The sequence below is a fragment of the Xiphophorus maculatus genome, chromosome 9 (assembly GCF_002775205.1).
Source record: "Xiphophorus maculatus strain JP 163 A chromosome 9, X_maculatus-5.0-male, whole genome shotgun sequence".
NCBI classification, from domain to species: domain Eukaryota; kingdom Metazoa; phylum Chordata; class Actinopteri; order Cyprinodontiformes; family Poeciliidae; genus Xiphophorus; species Xiphophorus maculatus.
In genome coordinates, this window is record NC_036451.1 from 8,918,351 (window position 1) to 8,935,453 (window position 17,103).

General features: G+C 41.2%; 1 protein-coding gene and 1 long non-coding RNA gene across 2 annotated transcripts in view; one reads left to right on the forward strand and one right to left on the reverse strand.

Annotated features, from left to right (window-relative positions):
• Positions 1-17,103, reverse strand: part of slc22a23 (solute carrier family 22 member 23) — a 64,567-nt gene that overhangs the window by 35,902 nt on the left and 11,562 nt on the right. The gene's annotated exons all lie outside the window — the stretch shown is intronic.
• LOC111609655 lies at positions 1,327-2,257 on the forward strand. The gene is made up of 4 exons (XR_002753242.1): positions 1,327-1,633; positions 1,713-1,769; positions 1,850-1,981; positions 2,074-2,257. It is a non-coding gene; the product is annotated as an uncharacterized LOC111609655 (long non-coding RNA).

The window sequence follows — 17,103 nt, forward strand, 5'->3', positions numbered from 1 at the left end:
CCCCCCCCCCCCCCCCCCCCCCCCCCCCCCCCCCCCCCACCCATCCCCACTCCATCTGTTACGCCATCTGTTATTCCCGCTATGTGTTTTAAAAATAGTACAAGTATGAAAAACATTGAGTTTTAAGAATAATTACAATTAAAGTATGAAAAAACAATAAGTGTTAGATAATCTAGAATAATATACATTATAGTATATTTAAATAGATTTGGGGTGTTGTAGTTACCTTTGGTTTTAAACAGAATATCTTCCTGATATGTGAAGCGGGAGATACGGTCCTACCATCTGTGTGAGGTGGGTTAAAAGCCCCTCAGGATGATGACCTCTGATCACCATACTGGTTGACTATCAGCTATCAGCTCTCAGGATCTGCAGCACTCCATCTGTGTGCCCAGATTCTACGCCCGAGAGGGGATCTTACCATCTGTGTGAGGCATTGTTGTAGTTACCTCTGGTTTTAAACAGAAGTGTGAGGTGGGTTAAAAGCCCCTCAGGATGATGACCTCTGATCACCATACTGGTTGACTATCAGCTATCAGCTCTCAGGATCTGCAGCACTCCATCTGTGTGCCAGTGGCACATGTGACCACTTGTGAGCAAATTAAAAAAACACATCAGTGCTGACTATGAGTTTGTGATTTCCTTCATCGCTTAAATTTTAAACTCTTATAGATTTTCTTTTTCTGTAACACTTGCTAGTGTGAAACGTTTCAGTAAATGTTCCTCATTTGTACACGTACTTCTGAAGAATATGTGACAGACAGTAAACAGGCCTACTCAAATTTAACTTATATCTTTCCGCAGTTAAAGAATTTGTCCAGACTTTTCCAGAATTTGGTCCGGCATTCATTGTGAATGATTTGTTCAATCTTTTTCTTGCTGTTGAATCAGCGCTGATCTTCCTACTGCTTCATGTTTTCTCAAAATAGTAAATCTTGGTTTAAATACATTTAAACTCATAGATTTTTTTTCTGTAACAGTTGCTAGTGTAATACATGTCAGGAAATGTTCCTCATCTGTAAATTTATTTATGAAGATATCTGACAGGGGCTAAACAGGCCTAGGTGGCTCTAATGATGCAAGTCTCAGAATCTGATGATATGATATGAGCTGCGGGTCAGTAGTGACCCCTCCCACACAGAGGACTCCCCCCCCCCCCCCCCCCCCCCCCCCCCCCCCCCCCCCCCCCCCCCCCCCCCCCCCCCCCCCCCCCCCCCCCCCCCCCCCCTTGCTCTCTGCCTGCGTGTGTGACAAGACTTAAAGCTGGACATATACCTCACGCGTTCTTTTAAAAGCAGACGTCATCATCAGGGTAAGAATCACAGCTCTCCAGAATTTCGACTGACTTTTGTTACAAATCCAGCTGTATTTCCAAACTTGTTAATTTTCTTTAAAGAAGTATTATTTTGAATTATGTCTGACTTTACAGGAAGATCTGCAGCTATAAGTTCTCAGGTTCTATCCACGTTGTTCGATCGTAAGTAAATACAATTCTCAAATTGTCTTTCTCTAATCATATACTGAATATATATATGTATATACAGAAATGCATCATGCTTAATAATGATTTTCTTATTTTTAGGGGCAGTCTCAGAAGATCCAAACATTGTCTTAGAGTCGGAATTTATAAGCGGTAAGTTTGTTTTCAGCATACCTTTTTTTTCTTTTTTAGCCAGAGTTGTAACATAATTTAAAATATTATTTGCTTACAGATCTTGCCAATACTCAGGAGACATACCAGAACCACACAGGATTAAACAATACAATTGGTAATTTAATATCTCTGTAACCAGAATTCTAAAAGCGAGAAAATAAAACATTTACTCTAATTTTACTCTAATATTTACAGATAACCGGGAGAATCCTAGGAAGAACCGCTTGTCATTGAATAAAAAAAGAACTGACTCTGAAGCTATCAGATCATCACAGCTGGTGAATACGGCTCTGACACCATCCGGTTCTGTTCAGATAGGAGTACACAGTAAGTTTTTTTTCTGTTTTTAAAACAACTATCTTAACCAATCAAGAAACTGTTTTTTTTTTTTATTATTTATTTTTTTCGTCATTTTACAGGCATAACCCGTGATGAAGACGTAATTCTCATCTCGTCTGAATCGGAAGACGAACCTGTGGCAGACCTGCCTTCAGGGCAGAGATTTGATTTCATCTCCGTCACGCCTCCTCCCACACCACGGCAGGCTGCCAGGGCAAGGCCAGACATCGAACAGAGAGCAGAACCTGAACCTGAACCAGAACCTGAAGCGGATCCGGAAGCTAGAACCTGAAGCGGAACCGGAACCAGATCCTGAAGCGGAACCAGAAGCGCTACCTGAGAGGCCTACTAATTCTCTCCAGCCATGTAAGTTTAATTATTTGTTTTAGATAATAAAGATATATACCTTTAATGCTTCTCTTGTCTGATTCCAATGCAAGTCCCAATTTTCAAACTGTTATTTTAAGTTAAAAGAAAGATATATATCCGTAACGTAAACTCTAATAAAGTTTCTCTTTATAACACCTTAAAATACGAAACATGGGGAGGGGTGTGAATATTTTTCTACACTGGGAACATTTCACTGAAAACTTTACTCAACCCACCCCAACACACAGAGACAGCAGAGGGGAGGGGTGTGTGTGTGTGTGTGCATGCGCTTTTTTGTCTCCAGGACATAACAGCCGATGGCCAGGGGTGGGTGAGCGATCCCCCCACCCGCAGAAGATCCCTTGCTCTCTCTCTGCGTGCGTGTGTATGTCTTGTTGACATAAAGCCGGACATGAAAGCAGACGTAATAAAAAGGAGTTCGTGTGTATTTATTTCCACACATACCACTATAAAAATAAAAAAATAATAAAAATTTAAAAAAACCTTACAAGTCGCCAAGAGCTACGTTCTTGTCAAGTTGGAGACTCCAGTTTGTCTTATTGTAAAATTAAAGTGCAATGTTTGTTCACTACCCCCTCTAACATGCTACATGCTTTTTTTTTTAAAAAATTATTTATTAATTTATTCTATGTTATTTTTTGTATTTACTTTATCCTAATCTACTTTATTTATTTTTTAAATACTTTTTCAGTAATGCTTTAATTCGGCCTTACCTAACTGATTGTAATCATATTAAATATATTCCACAGCTTCCGGACCCAGGGGCTGGGAGAGGAAGAGGAGAGCACATAATCTCCAATTCAGAACCGTTTTATTAGATGGAATGATTACAGGTATTTTATTTGAATTTATCTAGTAAAATCACATTTCATAGCTGCTAGAAGTTTATTCCTAATTATTTATTGCAGAATCTTTCATGCTGCTGGACAGACCTCCTACGGACAGAGGACGACGACGACGACAAGCTCTGGCTCGCAACCGAGAACAAGTTAAAATCCTGCTACAAGCCAGCAGAACAGTGTTGCATAATCTTTCCTCCGATGCAAAGGTGATTGTGAAATGAATCATGTATGATTTGTCTCTTATAACTCAGTAAAGAATGGAACACCAACAAGCTAGAGTTGAATCATCTCAATCAGATTATTCTCAACAAATAGCTGACAATATCCAAACTCTGCAAACACTTGCATTAGCATTGAATACAGGGGGAAATGACTTTTCACAGAGCCCTGCTCTTAGCCCTGCTAGATCATCAATCTCTGATATTTTAAACGCATCTGAAGTCTCAGACTATTTCAGACAAATTAATGATGCAGTCCGCGGTTTAAATGACTACATATCTCCGCAAAACTCACCCAATGGTTCACCGGCTACCTCATTTGCGTTGGATGAAACTTTTCAAAATACAGAATCTCAATCAGATTATTCCCAACAAATTATTAATTCCATCCAGATTCTACAAACAATCGCTTCAGCTTTGAATACCGGTGAAAATAACTTTTCACAGAGCCCTGCTCTTAGCCCTGCTAGATCACCAATCTCTGATATTTTAAACGCATCTGAAGTCTCAGACTATTTCAGACAAATTGACGATGCAGTCCGCGGTTTAAATAACTGTATATCTCCGCAAAACTCGCCCGTTGGTTCATCGGCTACTTCGTCTAGCATTTCATTAGATGAAGGTTTTCAAAATACTGAATCTATGTCACCATCTGAAACAGTTTCTGCAGCAGATGATCAAGCACAGCAGCAACAGCAGCGAGGAGGTAATCTAGATCAAAATCAGAGAATTGAACGTCAGCGTTTCAATAACATTGAAATAAGGAGATCGTTATCAATCGCGCCTCCAACCCAAACTGTACCTGACATCGCTGAATTCTACACCGCAGTTATGAATGTTTTAACTGATCTGGCTAATACTGCAAGATCAATAGCTGATCGTAATGACGTTGTACAGTTAGAATTAGTGTGGGGTAATATTTCTCATCACATAAATATCTCCGTTACTGATAACGACGCAATCCTGCCTGCATTTGAGGAATTTTTAGATGAGCTGGTTCAATCTAATGCAGAGCTGCCCTCAGAAAGTAATTTGGAGCTGATTCTCCAGATAGTCGGGAATCCTACAGGAGGTTCAAAACGTAAGGCTGAAAGAACATTGGAATGTGAATTGATTAATAAGAAGAGGCGTCACCTGTATATTGTAGAAAATACAGGAAATAAATTGTGTTTTGCTACCAGCCTTGCACATGTAGCTCACCCTGAATTTACAGATAAACAAGCTCTTGAACAGGGAAGAAAGTGGCAGCATCAGGCAGGTCTAACTGATCAGACAGCGGTTACATTCAGCGACGTCGCAAAGTTTGAAAACATTCTACAAAGAAAAATTGTAGTGTTTCATCGAACCTCAAAAGATAGGGCTTTATCTAAATTTGAAACAGATTTCCAAAATCGTTCAAATCCCTGCTTTCTCCTCCTCCATAATAATCACTTCTATGGCATTAGGAATCTTGCAGGTTTTACCGGGTCGAGATATATTTGCAAATTTTGTTACGGCGGTCATAATAATTCTAACACCCATCATTGCCAAGGTTACTGTGGTGTCTGCTGTGGCTACAGCTGCAGACAATTGCAGTACAACCCAGTACACTGCGATGACTGTAACAGAATATGTCGAAACTCTACATGCTTCGATAGGCACAAAGAACCTCGCAACAGACCTCATGCTGAAATGCGTGTAAGCGATTGCGAGACGATCAAATTTTGTTCTACGTGTAAAAGGTTGTATCGCGTTCCTATGAACAAAGAGAAAACTTTACACATTTGCGAATCAAAATGTGTCATTTGCGGTGAAAAAAATCTACCTCCTGGTACAGATGTAACTCTTAACGATCATCAATGCTACATTCAAACCAGTACTATTGATGACAAACTTCATGACAAACTAGTGTTTTACGATTTTGAAACATTGTCGATCAGAGCGGCGTACATAAACCCTTTCTAGTCTGTTCAAAAACTGTTAAAGGTGTTGAATGGCACGCTTATGGCCTGGATTGTGCACAGCAATTCCTTCTTCATTTCCGAAGACCAATGTTTAAGGGACACACCTTCATCGCACATAATGCACGTGGGTTTGATAGTTATTTATTGCTTAACTCTATGGTGCAGTTAGGTATCAAGCCTTTTCTAATCATGCAAGGAGGAAAAGTTCTTTGTTTTACAGACCCCGATTACAAATTGAAATTTATTGATAGCCTGTCATTTCTGACTATGAAACTGAGTGCCATGCCGAAAGCACTGGGCTTCCATGACCGCTCGAAAGGATATTTTCCCCACGAATTTTCCGCTGAAGAGCATCTCAAGTATGTGGGTGTGTTTCCTCCTTTAGATTCGTACGGCGTCAAACTTATGAATCCTGATGAGAGGCAGAAAATTACTGACTGGTACGGTGAAGCATCCAAAGGCATTTTTGACTTTGAGAAAGAATCCCTGCATTATTGCAAAAATGATGTGGACATTCTTTTTCAAGGTTGTGTTAAATTCAGAGAGGAGTTTTTTAAGGAGACAAATGTGGATCCCTTTAAGAACATCACAATTGCTTCTGCATGCATGCAGGTTTTTGTGACCAATTTTCTTCCGGAGAAATCCTTGGCGATCCCATCCGCTGTAGATTACAGGCGTGGGTCCAAAACTTTCTCCAATGCTTCAATTCAGTGGCTAGAGTGGAAGATGGACAGTGAGAACTTACATATTGAGCACGCGCTAAACTCGGGCGAACGCAAAATCGGACCCTATTTTGTCGACGGATTCGCAGTAATCTCAGGTTTAGCCACCATATTCTCTTTCAACGGGTGTCTTTACCATGCCTGCCCTCGGTGTTTCAAGCAGACTGAAGTGTGTCCTTTGAGAAAAGTACCGTTTGAACAAATTTATGCAGCTACGGTTGAAAGATCTAAGATTCTGCAAGCCGTTTATGGTGTTCGAGTCGAGACTGTGTGGGAACATGAGTGGGATGAAATGAAAAAGTCTGATCCAGGGGTAATCAGATTCCTGGAAAAATTTGATGCGCCAGAACCTTTGGTCCCTCGGAACGCTCTGTACGGAGGTCGAACTTGTGCTCTAAAGCTCAGGTTCACAGCTGGACCGGGTGAGTCTGTGCATTATGTGGACTTCACATCTCTCTACCCTTATGTAAATGCTACGTGTGAATATCCGCTAGGTCACCCCACCCTCATTTACAAAGATTTCGATGATCCAGTCAACTATTTTGGTTTTATCAGAGCTACCGTTTATCCTCCACGAGGCCTGTTTTTTCCAGTTCTACCCTACAAGACATCTAGGGGTAAGCTAGTTTTCACTCTTTGCCGCACATGTGCAGATATTAACAATCAATCGGGGATCTGCACCCATGAGGACGAGGCTCGATCTCTGACAGGTGTTTGGGTGAGTGCGGAGTTTCAAAAAGCATTGCAATGCGGTTATCGTCTTGGAAAAATCACTGAGGTCTGGCATTTTGAGAGAAGCAGTAGCTCGATCTTTAAAGGCTACATTCACACCTTTTTGAAGGGGAAACAGGAAGCCAGCGGTTATCCCCCTGAAGCGATGGATCAGGAGAGCAGGTTGAAATATGTGAGAGATTATCAAATTAATCAAGGTATTCAACTAGATGCTGGGAAAATTGAGGTGAACCCTGCTAAAAGACAAGTAGCTAAACTGTGTCTCAATAGCTTCTGGGGAAAGTTTGCGCAAAGAAATGATCTCTCTCAGACCAGCTTTGTAAGTGATCCTGATGAATATTTCAATTTTTTTTTCTCAGGTAAATACGTGGTGAAGTACTTTCACTTTATCAACCCTGAAACCTGTCTGATCCAGTGGAATTACAGCAAACGTTGCATCATTCGTCCTAACAAATCAAATAATATTTTCATCGCAGCATTTACCACAGCTTATGCTCGTTTAAAACTTTTCAGCTGTCTGGAGCGAGTGCAGGATAAGATTCTCTACATAGACACAGACAGCCTGATCTATGTGGTAAAAGATGGTGAGAGTCCTCTAGAACTGGGAAATTATCTCGGTGATTTAACCGACGAATTAGGAGGTGACACCATTCAGGAATTTGTAGCAGCGGGGCCTAAAAGTTATGCTTACCAGACAAAAAATCAAAAGAAAGTGGTGATCCGGGTGAAAGGCATCACTCAAACTTATGAGTGCAGCGAGAGAGTCAATTTTGACAGCATCAGAGAGCTGGTGGGAGGGTACTTAGAGGGGTCCCGACACGGTGTTATCAAAACACCGCAACACACCATAAAACGCGATAAAAAAGGGTTCGTTTTAAGAAACGCGACATTTCTTAAAAGGTTTCAGGTTGTGTATGACAAACGCAGGCTTTTTCCTGATGGTTCAACTCTACCTTTTGGTTATTAGAGTTTAAGAGACAAGGAAAAAATAAAAAAATAAAAATGCCTTATTCCAACGATGTTCAAGAGGTATACTTTGACCCTAGGTTCAATTCACCTTTCTCATGTATGATCGTGGGGGCAAGTGGCTGTGGAAAATCATACTTTGTAGGGAAAATGTTGCAAAATCTTGAGCATGTCATGAATGTTGTACCGGACAATATTGTTTGGATTTTTACTTCTTTTCAACCATTATATGCTGAATTGCAAAAACTGAATAAAAATATTAAATTTGTGGAAGGACTGCCTGATTCTTTTGACGACGAAGAATTATTCCCTGTGAATCAAAGTCACTTGGTCATTTTGGATGATGTCATTTTCCAGGCTTCTAACCACCCTGAAGTAGCCAAATTGTTCACCCAATATCGACATCATAGAAATATGTCTGTTCTATATCTCACCCAGAATGTATTTCAACAGGGAAAATACAGCCGCACCATTAGTCTCAACAGTAATTATATGGTGCTCTTTAAGAACCCTCGAGATAAATTACAGGTGGATATACTAGCGCGTCAAGTCTTCCCATCAGCTAAAGCAAGTTTCCTGGAGAGTTTTGAAGACGCAACCAAAGAAGCTCACGGATATTTAATCGTAGATCTTACTCCTAGCTGCCCAGAACGTTACAGGTTAAGGACGGGGATATTACCCGGCGAATCGCCAGTGGTGTATGTACCTAAATCAAAGTAAGTCAGAATGTCTGCACGCATAAAAAGGAATGCTCCGATGCTCAGGGCTCTTTACCAGGCCACCCCTCAGAAGCGTAAAGATATTTTAGCTCATTGCTCACCGGATTTTCTTAAAACTTTATGTGAGATTGCTCTGAACATTCTAAAAGGAAATATTAAACTAACACCTTCTCAACACCGGAAATTGAAAAAGCAGCGAAAAATTATCAGACTGTTGGCGGATAAAAGAACCGGATTAAAGCGTAAACAGCTGGCTCTTAAAAGTCAAGGAGGAGGATTTATTCTCCCCCTGCTAGCTGCTCTGACTCCGTTAATAGGAAACTTAGTGGGCGGAATCCTCAGCAGATAGAACAAAAGCAATGGCTCTTAAAACATCTCAAAAGATGTTTCTCATCTCACCTCATCAGTTTAAACATTTGAACTCCTCAAAGACTTCAATCAGAGATGCGGCGGAGGAGGATCTGGATTCTCAAATGAGAGCCATTTTGAATGAATCAGGGCTCACTGCATACGAGAAAATTAAGAAATATGATGCTTTGCTACAAAGATCTCTATCTTTAATCAAGCAAGGTCAACTAGAAGAGCCACAGTTTTCTGTGACTGTGCAGCGTACCAAGGATGATCTTGAACTTAGAAACCGTGAAGATGATTCTATTCAAAAAACTACCGAATTGGATGAAACTGCTAATGAAGTTGTGAAAGCTCTTCCTGAAAGAGATCGAAAAAATGCTGAATACATTTTGAAAAAGCTGTCCAAAAGTAACAGCGGTTGGACATCTAAAGCAGAATTTGTTTATAAAGGAAATGTCATGAAAGGTTCTCATTTGGTTGATTTACTCAAAAACCTTCTGCTCCCGTTTAAAAGAAAATCCCAAAGCCTCCTGCCTGCAGGGTGGACCGATTTCCTTTCCACACTGGATGAATTAAATTTCCCGGTATCGTCTGTTAATAATCCACAAGCTCGTGAACAATATTTGCGTGTCAAGACAGACGGTGTCAAAACCCCTTCCAGAAGAGAAAAAAAGAAGATTATCCTAACCCCTAAATTTGATTTTGGGGATGAGGTGACGGATGTAAAAAGTACTCGTAAAAAGAAATTTATCTTATCCCCTAAATTTGATCTACAGAATAAGATCAGAAACAGACAAAGTACGCGTAAAAGAACAAAACCATCACGTTGGATTGCTTTTACTCCATAAACTCTCTGACAACAATTCTTTTTTCCAATAAAATATTTTATTAAAGAATTTTTCAGGTGTACAGTCTCTTGTTTTAATACACTAATATTAGAAAATCATGTTAACAATTTGTGACAATCTTTAAACATTTGCATAGAACATGTTCCGTGGTGAAAAGAACAAAACTTTTGGTGTTTTACACAGCGCTGATATTTTTTCACAAAATCTGAAACCATGACATCGTTTTTTTTCACATCCCCGGGGTATGAATCAAGCACTTGTTGCATTGATAAACCACATGCTCTATTACATAAGTAATAAACACAATGATGACCGCAAACAACAGACAGAGTATCTTGAAGTTGATTATTATGATATATTATTTTTGAAGACCTGTCTTTCAGAAATTTTACGATGCTTGTTGGATAGAAATCAAAGTCTGGCCGAAAGCCGTAGGAGTCAAAAAACGTGGCAATACCGTTCCCTTCCAAAGTAAGAGCTAGCCAGTGTTCTCCGGGCATGTGAGCAGGATGCGTGTTCACAATAAAATATGCGGGTCCTGCGTACTCGTGTGAGAGCAAAGACAGTTCATCGCATGCCCAGACTCCGCAAAATACTTTCCCCAACAGCTGGTGTAGCAGACTCTCAAGTTGATGATTATTCATGATTAATAATAATCCACCAAAACCTCTCTTTTAGAATTGATCTCCAGAATAGAATCGTAACACGTATAGACGATTAGCGTGGTCGTGTGTGGTAATGGGACTCTGAACCGGATCTCTAACCTCAAGTTTCCGTTAGAAACCGGTGATAATGCGTCTGCGTCCTCTCCAGGGTTGAGATTAAAGACAAACAGTGAGTATCCCTGGTTAAAATCAGTTCGGTCTATGCTCAGCGGAAGGTCTTTAAGATGACGGCCTGATGCAGAGAATATGTTGTAAAATTCTCTGACCGATATTCCTTGGTTGAATTGGGGCTGGAAAGCTTTGCCGGGGATCTGTTTGCCCTCCTGGCACAGAGCCAAGTACTCAACGTCCATATGTTTAAAATGAAAAGGTGACAAGTCCCTTCTTCCTGTGAAGGCCTCGTGATGAACCATTCCCAGAACTATATACTTTGGTATAGCCCCCAAAAATAGGTTCTCCTGAGTACATATTCTTGAGTTTTCAGGGATAGAATATGTTTTAACATTAACTCTGGAAAGTGGGTACAACGCATTTCCCCGCATTAAAGCAGAAGCGTGTCCTAAACGGACCGCGGGAGAAACCGATACTTTTTTCACAAAAAGAGAAGCCCCCAAAATTTTCAATCGAAAAGTTGAGTCACGGGCTCCCATCAGACAAAATGCATCGCTGGCTCTTGTTAATTTAATCCTTAAATCCACAGAATTAAGCAGCACCCTCTCACAGAAAAATATATCGGCATGCAGTGCCCCCAACAGGTGCACTTCTCTGGACTCAGCGGTGAAGGAGGCCCTTTTATTTAAACCCTGGTTTGGACCATTATTTACAACTATAGAGTCTATGGCTCCCGCCGTATCTTTGTAAAAAAGACCTGCGCTAAATTGGCTTCTCAGCGTATCTTGAGAGAAATTAAGTAAAGTTTCAATCACTGCCCTGTAAGGGTGGGTGGAACTCGACTGAGATATCAGACGGTCTCCCAACGTGACGTCGCATTGGGAAAATATTGTGTTAAGAGGATAATTAATTAATCCCACAGCAGCGTCATTAGCTAGGTTGCTACCATCGGCGTTGGTGATCTTGATGCGTAGATGAAGCAGGGTGTCGTTTAAGTCCAGATATTTCTCTCCTCCCGGGATCATAAATTCGATAGGACCGTTGTCCGTAAGAGCCGACAGCGGCAAAATTTCAGTGTAGACCTTATCTTCTATAGATAGCTGGGTCATAGGGGCTGAAAATAAATCTAACTCGGCTAAAGTACATTCCGGTGATTTGTGATGCAAAAGAGCCATGTTTTATTGAAATATATCTTTGCTAGGAACAGAGTTCCTCGCTTTAGCCTTCCTTCTTCCGTTTGACTTCTTTCGCTTCAGTGCTCTACGTATTTGTAAGTTATGCGCACGCTCTCCCGGTGGGCGCGTCCTTGCTCTTCTTGACAGAACCATAATTCCTGACCCTTCTTGACCCTCTTTAGAACCAGATATTTTATTCATAGCTTTGCCTAGAACATCTGTGGCAATATTAGCGGCTGCTCTTTTTAAGTGAGGTTTAGCCAGGGCGAAACCTGATTTGACTAGGGGCGACACAAATCTGAATAATCTAGAGAATACCGCCCCTATACCTCTGCCGTACATCACCGGCGCCCCATAGAAACCAGGTAACGCGCCCCCTACCTGGTTATGGTAATAATGTACAAACCGGTGAGGATCATCTCTCAGATTTATTTGACTCATGTTACCCCTGATTTATACAGTTCTTCTCTTAAGGTAAATACTCTCTTTCACGCTGCGAGGGTGAGCCCGTATGAATGATCACCTTATCATCAGCCGTATTTTATACGAATGTTTCTCATCGAAGTTCATACAGTTATTATCTCAGGCTTCCTCGTGACCTCACAGGTCGAAAATGCAATTTCACGATTGCCTTTCCATAGGTAAAATCTATCGGAACGTTCTGGTCTGATTTCAGTTCTATTTGAATAGATTCGATATGTTTCCGCGCCACAGGAAGATAATCGGGGGGATTAAAGGTTTGAGTGATCATATCACCGAATTTACCGTCCACTTTAACCGTACGCAGCAAAGGAGCATAACTATCCCCCACTATTTGCTGTTCGACCACGTCGCTGTAACAATAAATCATGTAAAATCCTGCTTGCATGTCCATTGGTTGAGAAGCTTTTCTATCAAAAGTTAACCATTTTCCAGGTTCCATGCCGAGCATGTAAGCAATCGGAGCATGAAAACGTATTTGATATTGTCCTCCTACTTGAAAGAATACTTTATTTACAAACGTATAAATCGGTTCAAAGTAAATGTCAGATTTTATTGCTCTAAGGACAGTTTCGATTTCTCCAACCAGATGTGTTGCGTTTTTGTAGTATCCGTGAGTAATACTTTCCCGAAACACCTTTTTCACTTTTCTATCCCTCCATTCAAAGTAAGCTAATTCTTCCGGGACATTATACCAGGTGTGGGGATAAGAAATCTCTGTCAAGGCAACTTGCCAGGAACCTTCTAAATTAATATGCTGTGCTAAATTCACACGAAAACTTGAAATGGTATTATCCTTAAAAACATTTAAACCCGCGTTTGAGGGTAAAGTAACGTAGAACCCTTCATCCTCTACCGAGCGCTCCATGATGTTGTGTCAGGTGTAAGATTTACTGCAGGTGTCTTTTATACATCTTGAAGGTCAGCCAGTCTGATCCAGCTGTTAAATTTCTGAGGCCAATTTTTCCACTGCACAAAAACCTGTTTAACCCCCCTTACGGTGCGTCGGTTTAATATCTTTTCCACTTGGTACATTTTATCTTTACACAGTTTCACTTTCTGAAGCTCCTCCTCATAAAAAGAACCTTGAATTGGTTCGTTATCAAGATCTTTCAGTTTATACACAGGAGGGGATCGGAGTATGGTATCAGCCACAGTAAACACTTCATCCGTAAAACTCTGCTCATATTTTTTATCAAAAACGCCGCGTAATTTAGATAATCGAACCAGATCCCCGGGTTTAAGCTTAGGTTTGGCATTCTTGCGACGTGTGCTCGAGGACGTACCATACAGGTTCTGAAAGATTTGAAAGGCATTTTTTGAATTCACTTCCATAGGGGTAGTTTTAATACTTGCATGGTAGCTGTGATTGTAGCTTTTCACCAAGTCTTGCACAACATCGACGTAACGACGGGTATTATTAGCGGTGAAATATCTCCACATTCTTGTTTTTAATGTACGATTAAACCTTTCAATCACCGAGGCTTTTGTTTCGCTTGCTGTGGCAAAATGCTCAATGCCGTGCTTTTTCATTAAAGCTTTAAATTTTTTGTTAAAAAATTCTTTACCCGCATCTGTTTGCAATTTTTTAGGAGTCTGACTATCTTTGAAAATGGATGCAAAGGCTTTTACCACTTCATCCGCAGTCTTCCTCTTTAAAATTCGTACGTATGCTCTTTTAGAAAATATGTCAATGACTGTTAATAAGTAATTATAACCATCATTTTCCTCAGCCAAAGCTTGCATGTCACAAAGGTCTGCTTGAAACTGTTTTAAAGGCCTCGTGACAAAAACTCTGTTTCTTGGGAAATTTATGCGTGCAGGTTTATGCAAAGTATAAGTGTCTTGTTCCGATAAAAAACCTTGTACTTTTTCCACCTTAACCTTCTTTCCCGTTTCATCCTCCAAACCTCTTCTCAATCTCTCTATTCCTCCTAAACTACCGGGATGTGACGGAGTGTAATATACCGTTTTCATTAACCTTTTCCCAGCCATCCTAGTGTCACCTGCTTTGATGGACGGATGATAAATAATGACAAAACCAGATCGTAGTACAAAGGATTTATTCTTGCTTTAATAGTAAGAAATCACAAACAGTACAATTATTTACTAGAAATTACAATTAAATGTTTTACCGATAATACGTGTATAAAGATATATTTAATGCTAGTCAATCAGTCATAAAACACAAGTAAAGGATAATGAGTAAAATACTTAAACATGCTAAATAAGATGAAGAAAAGGATAATACTTAAACTAAATCTATAGAACTAGAAAAATACAAGTCAAAACAGAAGAGAGATTACTTTTCATTCTGAGTGTAACACTCTGAAACAGAACGAAGCTGGTTGAGTTTTTCATCAGTGGACATGCTTTGATACATGTCGTTAATTGCAGTCTGGATTCCGAATGCCGATTTCAGTTCGTGTAAAACCGTTTCTGCAATCATCTTCACTTTTGCATCCTCAACCTGTATGTGGCGCTGCTTCAGCAATTTCTGGACAGCAGGAATGAATCGTGGAGTCAGGAGTCGCTGTGTGATGCGATGAAAGTGGAGTTGGTAATATTCTTCCTCCGGTATTTCCAGGCACTGATGCTGTCGCTGGCTTGGGTGATCTGTTTTGCAGCCGTAGCAGGTTTCCTTGACATACTTGGCACAGATTAAACTGAATAGATGCAGTAAGGCTGTTTTTACACCACCAATCAGCGTGCTCGGTATCCATCCATCAATTTCATCTTCTTGTTGAATTGGAGAAGGTGGAGGTTCGGAGTAGCCGGTTGCAGGCTCTCCAGAATCCTCTGCTGCCAGTGCTGGAGGTTGGGTGTAGGTGGTAGAAGGTTCCTCAGAGTCCTCTGCTGCTGCTGCTGCTGCTGCTGTCGGAGGGATACCCTCTTCAGCTAGAGTACTCGGTATCAGAAATTTTGTAGGAGAGAGTGCTGGAGATGATGCTGATGAGGAAGAGTATAAAACAGGAGAAGGCGGGTAATATGGACCCATGTTGTAGCTTCCAGGAGACGGAGGAGTGAAGAGGCTCTCTGTAGAATAACTGGACTCGCCCCAGTTTGATCCCCATAGTCCATAGCTCCTTACTTCTCCCATTCTAAAGGTCTGGTGTCAGAAGTCCTCGCAGCGGTCTCGTTATATAAGGTAGAGGGGCGGGTCCTCAGAAGAGGGTCGGGCCAGAAGAGGATGGCAGGACAGGAAATGTCAGAGTTTTCTTCACTGCCAAAATATCGAGCCAGCAGCGAGATTTTCGGAACAGTTCTGAAATCCGATCCCCGACTTCCGTCATTTTCTCAGACCAGGCCTCAAATGGGAGAGCCAGCATGGTTCTGAATACACCACAGTCCACATTGAAAGCCTCCAACACAAACAGGTCTGGGGAATTCAGGCTCTCGCCCCTCCGTCTGCTCGCCCTTAAGGACCAGCGCCCAGATTCAGTAGTTTTCGATTCCCACACTGCGCTGAAAAGAATGTGTCCCTTTCCAATTTCAGTATCGGTTGGGAAACACTGTCTTCTGGTTTTCTTTGCAGATCGAGGGTCAGGTTCATCTTCTCTTGTATTTTGCTCTAAGGCCAATTCCATATCTTCATTGGCACGAGGAATTGCGAGCCTTAGCACTGCCCAGTCATTATAGGTGAGGCTGCATGTATCCGATATCGGCGAAAGCTCCTCATCCTTGTCCAGCTGGTACAGGTAAAGCTCTCCGGTCTCATAACGGAAAACATAACCCCATGACCCCCATAGACCATGAGGTTTTAAAGACCAGTCTGCCTTGAGGGATCCAAGTACCGGGCTCTGCACGCGGCACAGATAAAATTTCGATTTCTTTGGGGCATCCGTTCTAGGCCTGGAGTTGTCATAGATGGATATCGGGGTCTCGCATAGAAGAGACGTTCCGCCTGTCACTATTTCTCTTTTATCCACAGTGTTTGAGGCAGATGCATCAGGCGATGAAGGTGAGCTTACAGGATTATCCAACACTGGGCCCAAATCCGGTTTCACTGCTATTGGGATCTCATATACAGCAGCACGCTCTTCTTCTTGTTCAGCAAGCAGGTATTTGTTTGTTAACGGTGTTGACTTCATCATCTTAGCGAATGTCTTAGGGCTAGGTAACTTCGAATCCGTATCAGCTGATGCAGAGGAGGTAGGTCCATTTTTCTCAGCAGCAGGACGAACTCGTTTAGTTCCATTCATTGTAAAGTTCTTGAACAACTCTTACAAGTAGAGTGCTTGATTTTTTCCGACATTACTTATAGCAGAAACACTAAAGGCCGAACCCCTTGTCTCTGTTTCTATTGGCTAATTCAAACCCCCTAGAGGTCAGAAGGTGAAGGAATATCAGGTGTCGTAACAGATGGAGTGGGGGAGGGGTGGATATTAATAGCAATTAATGATTAGGGTCATAAATCAAACTGAGTTCTTTAATTGTACTATTTTTAAAACACATAGCCGGAATAACAGATGGCGTAACAGATGGAGTGGGGGAGGGGTGGATATTATTAGCAATTAATGATTAGGGTCATAAATCAAACTCAGTTCTTTAATTGTACTATTTTTAAAACACATAGCCGGAATAACAGATGGCGTAACAGATGGAGTGGGGGATGGGTGGGAGGGGGGTGGGGGGGGGGGGGATGGGGGGGGGGGGGGGGGATTAATAGCAATCAATTAATTAGGGTCTTTAATTACTCATCCATCAAACTCCGATTAAATTTTGACAGAAGGGTGCCTATAGAGTCTCTCTGGTATGAATGGGATGCGATTGAGGATATGTCACTAAAAGAAAAGGATTCAATGGTTTAAAAGAGGTAGATTAGTATTTGTCTAGCAGTGAGCTGGTATTAAGTGTATCTTGTAAATTATTTGAAAATTTAATGCCAAAATGAAAGCTTTCTACAAATCTTAGCTCTTCAGTATTCCCATTTCCCCAGAAGAGGCTC